This window comes from Macaca mulatta, chromosome 7 (assembly GCF_049350105.2).
Source record: "Macaca mulatta isolate MMU2019108-1 chromosome 7, T2T-MMU8v2.0, whole genome shotgun sequence".
Classification (NCBI taxonomy): domain Eukaryota; kingdom Metazoa; phylum Chordata; class Mammalia; order Primates; family Cercopithecidae; genus Macaca; species Macaca mulatta.
The window spans coordinates 47,295,001-47,305,089 of NC_133412.1; the positions used below are offsets into that span (position 1 = coordinate 47,295,001).

Genomic DNA, 10,089 nt, shown 5'->3' on the forward strand with positions numbered 1-10,089 from the left:
GGCTCTCAAGGCTGCCCTGCACCTCACACTGTGCCTATGTGAGGCCGCAGCTCCCAAAGGCTCTCTGCATTCCCTCTGCTGTGTCATCCCTATCCTACTTCCAGGAGGGAGGACCTTTTGTCCCGAGCTTAAAACGGGTCCCCACTAGCTATGCCAACACGACATTTCCAGGTAACATCAGACACCCCCAGGGGAATAGCAGCTTGGGGCATTGTTCTATGAGCTCTTCGTGCCCAGTGTCCAATCATCAGGCTGTGTGAACAGAAAAGTGCAGTATGCAAAACAAGGGAGGGGAGAGTTCTGCTCCACCCCAACTCGTCAAACACACCTGGAGAGGCTCCACTTCCAAGGGGCTGGAATCCTTGAAGGAAGAACAATTGGCAAACAGCTAATCAACATACAGGTGTTGCCCAATTTTAATAGAAAGTAGGGAAGTGCAAATGAAAGCAGCAGAGCAGAAAGGTACTTTTTGCACTTATCAGATTGTCAGCAGTTAGAACTGCTGGGCACAGTGGCTCATGCCTGCAATTCTAGCACTGTGGGAGGCCAAAGTGGGCGGACTGCTTGAGCCCAGGAGTTTAAGATCAACCTGGGCAACAGAATGAGACCCTGTCTTTATGAAAAGAAAAAAAAAGAAAAAAGAAAAAAATTAAATCAAAAAAGGAAAAAAATTAGAAGCATGAATGATTCAGTAGCAAGGTCTAGAGCTGGGTGCTGTCTCATCTCTCAGTACCCTGGACACCTTGGCTGAGGGAAGACAGAGAAGGCAATGCCAAGAGTAGTGTCAGTGATTCTATAAAGGAAGGAAGTGAAAATACGTTCTTCTCTCTATATTTCAAAATGGCCGCATGCCTAGCAAGAGGCAGATAGCAAAGCTGTGGCATTCCCTTCCATCCTGTTCACAGTCACTTCTTATCTGCCTTGAAGGTTCACTGGGGGAGCTCGAGGGAGCAGCTGCTGAGGCAGGCCATGCACAGAAGGAGATTTCAGCCTTAGAACCTACTCAGATGAGCACACTGCTCTGCTTGCATGGGCTCTGAAGATATCCCAATCTGGGTTTCCAGGAAGCTCTGGGCACTACTAGAAACACATCTGGAGTGGGGACGGAGGAAGGCAGCCTGTAATAGCCTACATAGCCGTGGACTGTGAGCTTGCCTGACCTGTTATTACCTGACGGAAGTGTAGCCCCAGCTGCTAGGTGCCGGCAGGGGTGCTGGGGTGGTGCAGGGTAAGGGGAGATGTGAAGAGGGGGAGAGGGGAGCTCTTTATGACAGGGAAATATGTGCACCTCCAGGAAGTTTTGTGAGTGCCAGGTGCAATCATGATTAGTAAAAACACACTGGCAACTCCTGGACAGGAATTACCACATATGCACTACTAAGGGAGAAGGAAAGTTAGGAAGGGGGCCATGTCTCTTTAGGGAGGTGGCACAATGTGGCTATTTTAGTGAGAAAATAAGTCTTACCTTGGTCTCAGTCTTGCGATGTGACCTGAACTTATTTGCTTAACCACTCTGAGTTCCAGTGTGCACACTGGAACGTGCTGGCATTCTTACTTAGAATGTGAAAGTCAAAATAAGAGTATGTAAAAAGATATGCTGAGATGTTTCCACTGTTACACAAATGAAAGGGTTGGGTGTTATGTCCTCATCTCCTGTCTGGCTCTTCCCTCTCTACCTCCAGCTTAATCTTCTCCTGCTCCACCTCACTCTGTCCTCAGCCTCACTGGCCTTTATTAGGTTCTAGAAAGAGTTATCCTATTTCCTGCCTCAGAGCCTTAACACATGCTGTTCCCTGTTCTTGTAACACTCTTCTCTTTTTAAATTGTTATTATTTAATTTTTGAGATGAGATCCACTCTGTCATCCAGGCTGGAGTGCAATGGTGCAATCTCAGCTCACTGCATCTGCCACTTCCTGGGCTCAAGCAATTCTTCCACCTCAGCCTCCCAAGTAGCTGGGATTACAGGTGTGCACCACCACACCTGGCTAATTTTTTTGTGTTTTTGGTAGAGATGGTGTTTCCTCATGTTGTCCAGGCTGGTCTCAAACTCCTGAGCTCAAGTAATCCACCTGCCTCAGCTTCCCAAAGTGCTGGGATTACAGGTGTAAGTCACTGTGCTCAGCTTTCTTCTCTTTACGTCTGGTTAGAAGAGCTCATCCCCCAGAGCTGAGCCCGGGCATCACCTCCCCAGGGAAGTCTTCCATGATTTTCCTGATTAGGTCAACTTTTATTTGCACTCATATGAGCAAAAGTACATCCTTCTCATTGTACTCATCTCAACTGTAGTTTTACATGTATTTGTATGATAAGGTGATGATTACCTGTCTCACTAGAGGCTTGTTGTGTGGATCATCAGGCAGCTGTATTGAAAAACTCCCATAGAGAGGAACATAAGCCCTTAGTAAGCTCCAACTCACCAGCCATGTGAATGAGCCACCTTGGAAAAGGATCTTCCACCCTGGTCAAGCCTGCAGATGACTGCAGCTTGAGCTGATATATGTCTGCAATCTCATGCGACATCCTGAAATAGAACTACCCAGCCAAGCCACTCCTGGATCCCTGACCCACAGTAACGTAAGAGAGAATAAATGATTACTATTGTTTTAAGTCACCAAGTTTTAGGGTATTTACTATACAGCAGTAGAAATAGTGCAGATTTAGGTGCCTGGAAATGTGGTATTGCCATAAGAAATGTGGGAGTGGCCTCGGCACTGGATTTGGGCAGAAGCTGGGAGGAGATGACGGTGCATGATAGGTTAAAGGGACTTCAAGAGACTTCACTTCAAGAGAAGCCTGATGGCTGTGATAAGGATGCAACAAGAGCTTAAAAGAAGTGAGGAGGGTCAAGTACTCATGCCTGTAATCCCAACACTTTGGGAGGCTAAGCTGGGAGGATCACATGGGGCCTAGAGTTTAAGACAAGCCTGGACAACATAATGAGACCCCATCTCTACAACAAATTTTTTAAAAATTAGTGGAGCATGGTGGTGTGCACCTGTAGTCCTAGTTACTTAGGAGGCTGAGGCACTTGAGCCCAGGAATTCAAGGTTACAGTGATCATGCCACTGCATTTCAGCCTGGGTGCCAAGTGAGACTCTATCTCCAAAAAAATAAAAATAAGAGTAAAACACTTGAGAGAAGAGGTTCTTTGTTATGTAATGGTAAAAAGTTTAGAAATGCTGTCACTTATGATAACCTGGAAAATAGCAAGAGGTCCTAATGAACTGGGTGATCCAACAAACGAGGGTTCCAGGCAGTGTTGAATAAACATAGAGTATCATTTCTGGGCAGTGGTAGGAGTGAGTCAATCAAGAAATGATTAACATCTGCTCTGCTGGATTTCAAAATTGCTATAGGCCAGTGACTTCCATATGCCTCTTGCTTTCCCCATTTTTGAATGAGGAAAGGGAATCTAGAGTAATGCCTGTCTGCCATTGCAAGTTGGGTATGTGGGGGTGCAGATAATGTATCTCTTTGGTTTGTAGTTTTAGGATGGAGAGGAACTATACTCTAGGAGCTGTACTTGAGAAACCATCATAGGACCTTCATTTATGCCAGGACCTGATTTAAGTAATAAGATACTGTACCTCAAGCTGATGTTGTCATTGAAGAACTTTTTGGGCATGTTGAAAGGCTTGGGAGTCTGATAATTTTAATTTAAGAGAGATGTGAATTACAGAGGGCAAGAAGGGAAGGCAGACCATGACTGCAAGTATCTGAGAGAGTCCCCAATGAGCCTGATATCATGGTACCCATTCTCTGTGTAGTTAGTTCCTTCCCACATGATTAGTGCTTTGTGACCAATAGAATTCTGTGGAAATGACAGGGTGTGTGACTTCTTAGACCAGGTGATAAAAAGCCTTGCAACTTTTGCATTGGTCTCTTGGATTGCACACTCTGGGAGAAGTCAGCCACCATGTCAGGGGGACACTCAGGCAGCCTGTGGAGAGGCCCACATGAGAGGAGCTAGGACCTCCTGCCAATATCCACAATCAACTTGCCAGCCATGCAAGTGAACCACGTTGGAAATGGACCTTTCAACTCCTGTCAGTGCTTCAGGGACTGCACCCCTGGCCAACATCTTGACTGCTACCTTGTGAGAGATTCTGATCTAGTGCTTGCATGAGGTAATAAGTGATTATTGTTGTTCTGAACAATTATTTTTGGAGGCAATTTGTCATGCAGCAATAGATAACTAATACAGCCAATCCTCTCTTCTCTGGCCTGCCTTTTCCTGGGTAAACTCTCTTGCTTTTGAATTTATATTCAATTTGTGAGCAGGACCAGGATGAAGATGAGGAGATGGGGAGCCTAGGGCCTCCTTCAATTTTGTGCCTGAGGTGTCTTGCTTGTTTCACCTTTGCCCCAGTCCTGTGTCTGGTTTCTGCATGGTGTGATAAAAGGTCAGTCCCTAGTGATCTCACCCTTAACCTCACCGCCTGGTGATCTCACCCTTAACCTCACCGCCTGACTACTGCCAGCCCCCTGTGCCTGACTTGGCTTCCTGTGGAGTCAGGTAGACAACCCCTGTAGTCCTTTAAGACTGCAGGCAATAAAAAAGGAGGAGCGGGCTGGGCACCACCAAGTGGGGGCAGTTCTCATAGAATTCTGGAACCCAACAGGTCTTCACATTGGCCCTGAGTTGAGTAGAGAGGTCTTTAGTGGTGGAGTACATCAGGTGGTTGTGACATCGTGACCTTAGGGTGCAAACAGTCCTCAGCGGTACAGGGCAGTTCCAGAGGGGGCCACGAGAGAATGGCCTCCCTCAAGGTAGAGATTGGAGCCCATGTGGGACATTCATATATAAAAGCAGAAGGAAAATAACACTAGTAACACGTTGAGTGACTCCTCCAAGCCAGCCACTGGCTTTACCTCATCCAATTCTCCCGACAGTCCAATGCATGATATACTCATCATCCCTTAACCCCAGTTTCAAAAATCCAAAAAGTGGTAGGGTGCAGTGGCTCATGATCTCGGCACTTTGAGCAACAAAGTGAGACCCCCATCCTGGGAGGCTGAGGCAGGAGCATCGCTTGAGCCCAAGAGTTTGAGGTTGCAGTGAGCCATAATCATGCTACTGCACTCCAGCCTGTGTGACAGAGCAAGACCCTGTCTCTAAAAATAACTCCAAAAGCTCTGACAACCAAAAGATTTTTATAACTCACTTGGTGGCAAGTCCTGGACTGAACTGATGTGAGACTATTTATGGTCTTAATTATGCCATTTACTGTAAATATCTATAAGTTTCCCTACAAAAATATTAATGCATTTGATTACAGGGTGTTCCCCAGAACCCACTGAGTGCTCCATAATATAGTGTTATGCACCATATAACTTTTCTAAAACCCAGCATTTCTGAATGTTGAAACATCTGGTCTGAAGATAAAGTACAGTGGGCGTCTCAGTCTATTTTCTGCTTCTATAACAGAATATCTGAAACTGAGCAATTTACAATGAATAGAAATGTATTTGGCTCATGATTCTAGAGGTTTGGAAGTCCAAGAGAATGGTGCTGACCTCTGGTGAGGGCCATCGTGCTGCATCATTCCATGGTGGGAGGCAGAAGGGCAAGTGAGCATGTGAACCAGAGACAGGATGGGAACTGCCCACTCCAATGACAATTAATCCGCTTCTGCCATAATGGCATTAATCCATTCATGAGGGCAGGGCCCGAATGGCCTAACCACCTCTTAAAAGACCCACCTCTTAATATCATCAGTTAAATTCCAGCATGAATTTTCGAGGGGACATTCAAACCATAGCAGTGAGACTGTATTATTATTTTTCCCTTTTTACACATAAGAAAAACTGAAGTTTCATGAAAAGTGATGACATTTTCTAATTGCACAGTGACAGCCTTTTTCTTACTCCTGTTCAGAGGAGAATTATGTCACAATACTGAGACTCTGTTACCTACCGACCGTCCCTACCCCGATCACAAGTTCCTGATGGGATGTGGCCCCTGAGATCTTTCTAGACCCCTTTCAGTTATTTTTATAATAAACTTCCAAACGCTTCCCGTGTTTTGGATATTGATTGTTTCTGGACAAGTGGCAATCAGAGATTTATCCACAGAAACTCCCTGGAGTTTAAGGAAGCCTTTTGTACTGCCAATGTGTTCATGTGACTAAAATAGAATAAACTCTTGGGGGTTTCTTTTCATTGTCCATCTCCGTGCTGACCCTCCTTTACTGCAAACCCTTGCTTACCTTGTGCCCTTGCCAGAACTTCCCTCTGATCTCATTCTCATTTAGTAATTAATTCACTCAACAAACACTGATGGAGTCCCTGCTGCTGCCCACAATGTGGTGGGAGAGGTTTTATGATTTATTAGGAGAGCATTGGTTTGACAGACAAAAGATTAAGGTCCTTGTTCTGTAAGAGTTCAGACAAGGCCTTTTTTTTTCGATCTGGACCTCAGTTTAACCTTAACCAAATGTGAAGTAAGAAGATAATTGAGAGGATGCAAAAACCATCATCACAAAGTATTGAAACCTAATACAAACAGGACTGAACAATAAAGAGTGTGGGCCTTGGCACAGTCTGCCCAGGGTGCTGGCTGTGCAGTTCTCTTGATTCAGTCCTCCTCTGGGTATACTTTTAATTTTCAGGGTGGCTTATCTCATGATCACAAAATGGTTGCCAGCAGCGTCTGCAATCACAAGCTTTACGGCCAGAGTGGGAGAGGTGGAGCTATTTCAGGCATTAGGCTCAGTTTCCAAACTGGTTGCTCTTGGAGCCTACACTGGTTCCAGGGGTTCAGAGCCTAATCTGGAGAAGTTAGCAAATATTTTGATCATCAATCCTGGAAAGAGTGTTATTTCTAATAATCATCACACAAAAGTCCAGATTTCAAGCTAATTGGCTTAAGCCGGAGTTACCTGAACAAATCCCATGGCAGGAGGCTTAGGATTGCCCCATTTGGCTTGGAACTATTAGTCCTACTCCAAGAACTGGGGTTGAGGTCAGTCAGTTTTGCTCAAATTGCATGCTCACTACAGATGGGTGGGAGTGATGAGGTTTTGGGATTGCACAGAGGGATGCAACCAAAATGTGCTCCACTAACTCTAAGTTCCCTTCTCACTCTTTCTTTGTTTCTACGTTTTGACCCCCCCATACGTGATGTTGCAAAGGATACCCCCATCTTAACATTTTTTCCCCACTCATTTACTTTAGCCTAGTCACACTGTCTGGGGATTCTAAGATCAACTTCTAATCTTCCAAGAATGTTCCTCTAAATCTGAAGGCAAAGAGAAGTGGAAACCGAGATCTGGTGCACTGCTGGTTTGCGGTGTCAGCATGGGCTAGGCAGGAAGAAGATTTCTGGGGGCAAAACCTCTGCACATCTGCAGGGCTTCCCCTTTGCTGGCACTCAGATGGCACTGAATACAGGAATTTTCATCAGTTTTTCAAAATATAGCAGTAATAAGTGGAGTGTTAAAAACTCAAAAGGCTACATGAAACATACTCTTCCCCACCTAATACCTCCAATTCCCAATTCCCAGAGTGAACCACCATCATCTACATTTCGTGTATGCTCCCAGTTACGTTCTGTACGTATACTAAAATATATAAACAATATTTACATAGGTATGTGTATATATACAACCAAAGCCTCCTTCTTCAATATATAGAGATTATAGTACAAATGTTTGTTGAATGAATAAATGAGTGACTAACAGTAACTAGGGGGCTCTGACTGTGAAAGGCTCTCATCTATGCCCCCAATGACTGTCAGTCAGGAAAACAGAGCTCACACAAGTTGTTTGAACAGAGAGATTTTAATGTAGAGAATTGAGTAAACAAAAATTGGAGGCACAGAAAGACAGAAAGTGGCCATTGAGGACTTACAGAGATACTAACTGCCAAAAAGCAGCTGAACCTTTAGGGCAGAGGAACAAAGAAAGAGATTGGGGTTGTTAGAACCTGGAAGCTTGGAGAAGAAACAGCAGAACCAGGACCTAAAACTCAGAGAAGCCAGTGCTGGCTGATTGGTCCTGATGTTGCTGGACATGCCATGGTGGGTTCTGAGGGTGTGGCCAAAAGCGGGTGAACTGGAATTCGCTGCTGGTGGAGTGATGCGGCCAGGAGTAAGCAACAAATGGGAGAGATGGGGTCTCTCCTTCTGCCTGTCTTTATCCCTCCAAGAGTCAATGGGAGGGGGCCTAGTAAGGAGAAGCTGGCGAAGGGGAAATGTGGTTTGCAGGATTTCATCTCCAGGAGCACAAAGTAGAGAACAGAAGGGCGAATTTGGGGCTGAGGGACAAGAATTTAATAACCAGTGCACCTTGTTTTTATTCGTTTGGAGCTTTTGTACAAATTAGAAAAAAGTATACCCTCTGGGCAGAATTGGCCCTGGGTCAGGGTGCATGGTGTCGTGGTAGAGAAAGGTGCTGCACCATACCTGGGCATAAGGTGGGCAGGAGAATATGGGCTGGGTTTTAGCCCCCAACTATCCTTTTCACCAGGTGTGTTTGTATAGGGTACAATCTGGTGCAGTCGTATGTAATGGCCCTGCATCTGTCCAGCTATAGGCATTGTAGTGCAATTGGTTACATGTGGGCATCACACACACACACGCACACACACCACGGAAGCACTTTCTTTTCTTCTTTGGGAGCAGGGCTTTGGGATGGTATATCAATCAGGAGGCCTCTGTGATCCCTGCTGTGTCAACTCACTGGGTACCGGCCCCTTCTCAACACCAGGACCCGGGATCTGAAAACTCACTGGGTACCGGCCCCTTCTCAACACCAGGACCCGGGGTCTGACTTGTACAAATGTGCGTCTACAGGCAAAGCATTGACAACATAAACATAATTTTCTCAGTAAATCTAGGATGGGAAGCTGTTTCTGAGGGGGCTGTGGTGAACAAAGATGGGAATTAGGCCTTTTTAGACAGTAGGCATTCAAGAAGTTTGAATGGCTATTTCAGAATGCTTCATAACAGAGTTTTCAAATTGGATGGGAGTCTAGAAATGACCTGGTGGTAGTGATTGTGGTGATAAGAATTACACTCAGTTCTCTGGATCCAAACTGAGACAGAGGTGGTGTGAGAAGCTGGTGGGTGCTAAGTGGGAAATCACCTGCGAGGAGGTGAGGAGGCAGAGAGGGCAGAGGGAGAAGCTGAGAGATGTGCAGCTGCACCAGAGGCCCTGGCTGTTCCAGGAACCTCTGGAACAAGGATAGCCCTTTAGGGTAGTCTCCAATTTAGGTCAGAAGACTGGGCTGTGTGTCTACACATCAGCCTTTCATTGGCTGTGGCCCCTTGGGAGGAGGCATGGCCTCGGAAGGGGAGCAGGTTTCTGGTGAGTAATAACTATGACCTTCCCATCGGCTGGAAGATTGGGGTCTTGGATCTGAAGAAGGGATATGGGGAGCACACCACAGCATCCACTACAATAGCAATGAGGGTATCAATAGCTACCACCTGGCCATCACCTACACCAAGCTAGATGCTTCACCCATAAACCTGGTTCTCTCCAAGTCTCCACCATCTGAGTGAGTGGTATTAACCTCCAACTCCACTTCTCAAAACAAAATCACCAGAGCCCTCCTTGATTCTCGCCTTTTCTTCTCTCACAATCTGTCAGTAGGAATTATTGGTTCTAGCTCCAAAATACATTCTGAATCTGTCCACTCCTCTCCATTTCCATCCCTCTGGCCCAAGCCATCAAGTCCTCCATGGCCAACTGTAACAGCTTCCTAACACACCTCTCTCTTTCCGCCCAGGTTGCCTAGACAGCCACTCTCCATACTGCTGCCAGAAATAACACTCAAAATAATGCTCTTTTTAATTAAAAAACAAAACTCTTCAATTGCTTTTGTTGCATTTAAGGTTCAAACTTCTAACCACGGAGTGGAAGGCCCCACACAATTAGCCCTGTCTTCTTCACCAACTTCCATTTTTCTCTGGTCCACCATGTTCTAGCTGCATGGTCTCTCTCTTCATTCCTTGTACATGTCAAGCTTACTCTTGTCCCAGAGCCTGTGTCTTGGTTGTTCCCTCTGCCTGGAATGGCCTTCCCTAGAACCTGCCTTGGCTGATTCTTCTTGCTATTCAAACCTCAGCTCCCACCTCCTGCTTT

General features: G+C 45.8%; 1 long non-coding RNA gene across 1 annotated transcript in view; it reads left to right on the forward strand.

The window, feature by feature from the left end:
• Positions 1-9,819, forward strand: part of LOC106999221 (uncharacterized) — a 101,667-nt gene extending 91,848 nt beyond the window's left edge. Inside the window, exon 7 of the long non-coding RNA XR_013395345.1 lies at positions 9,734-9,819. This is a non-coding gene — a long non-coding RNA (uncharacterized LOC106999221). The remainder of the gene's footprint in view (positions 1-9,733) is intronic.
• Positions 9,820-10,089: the final 270 nt, after the last annotated feature.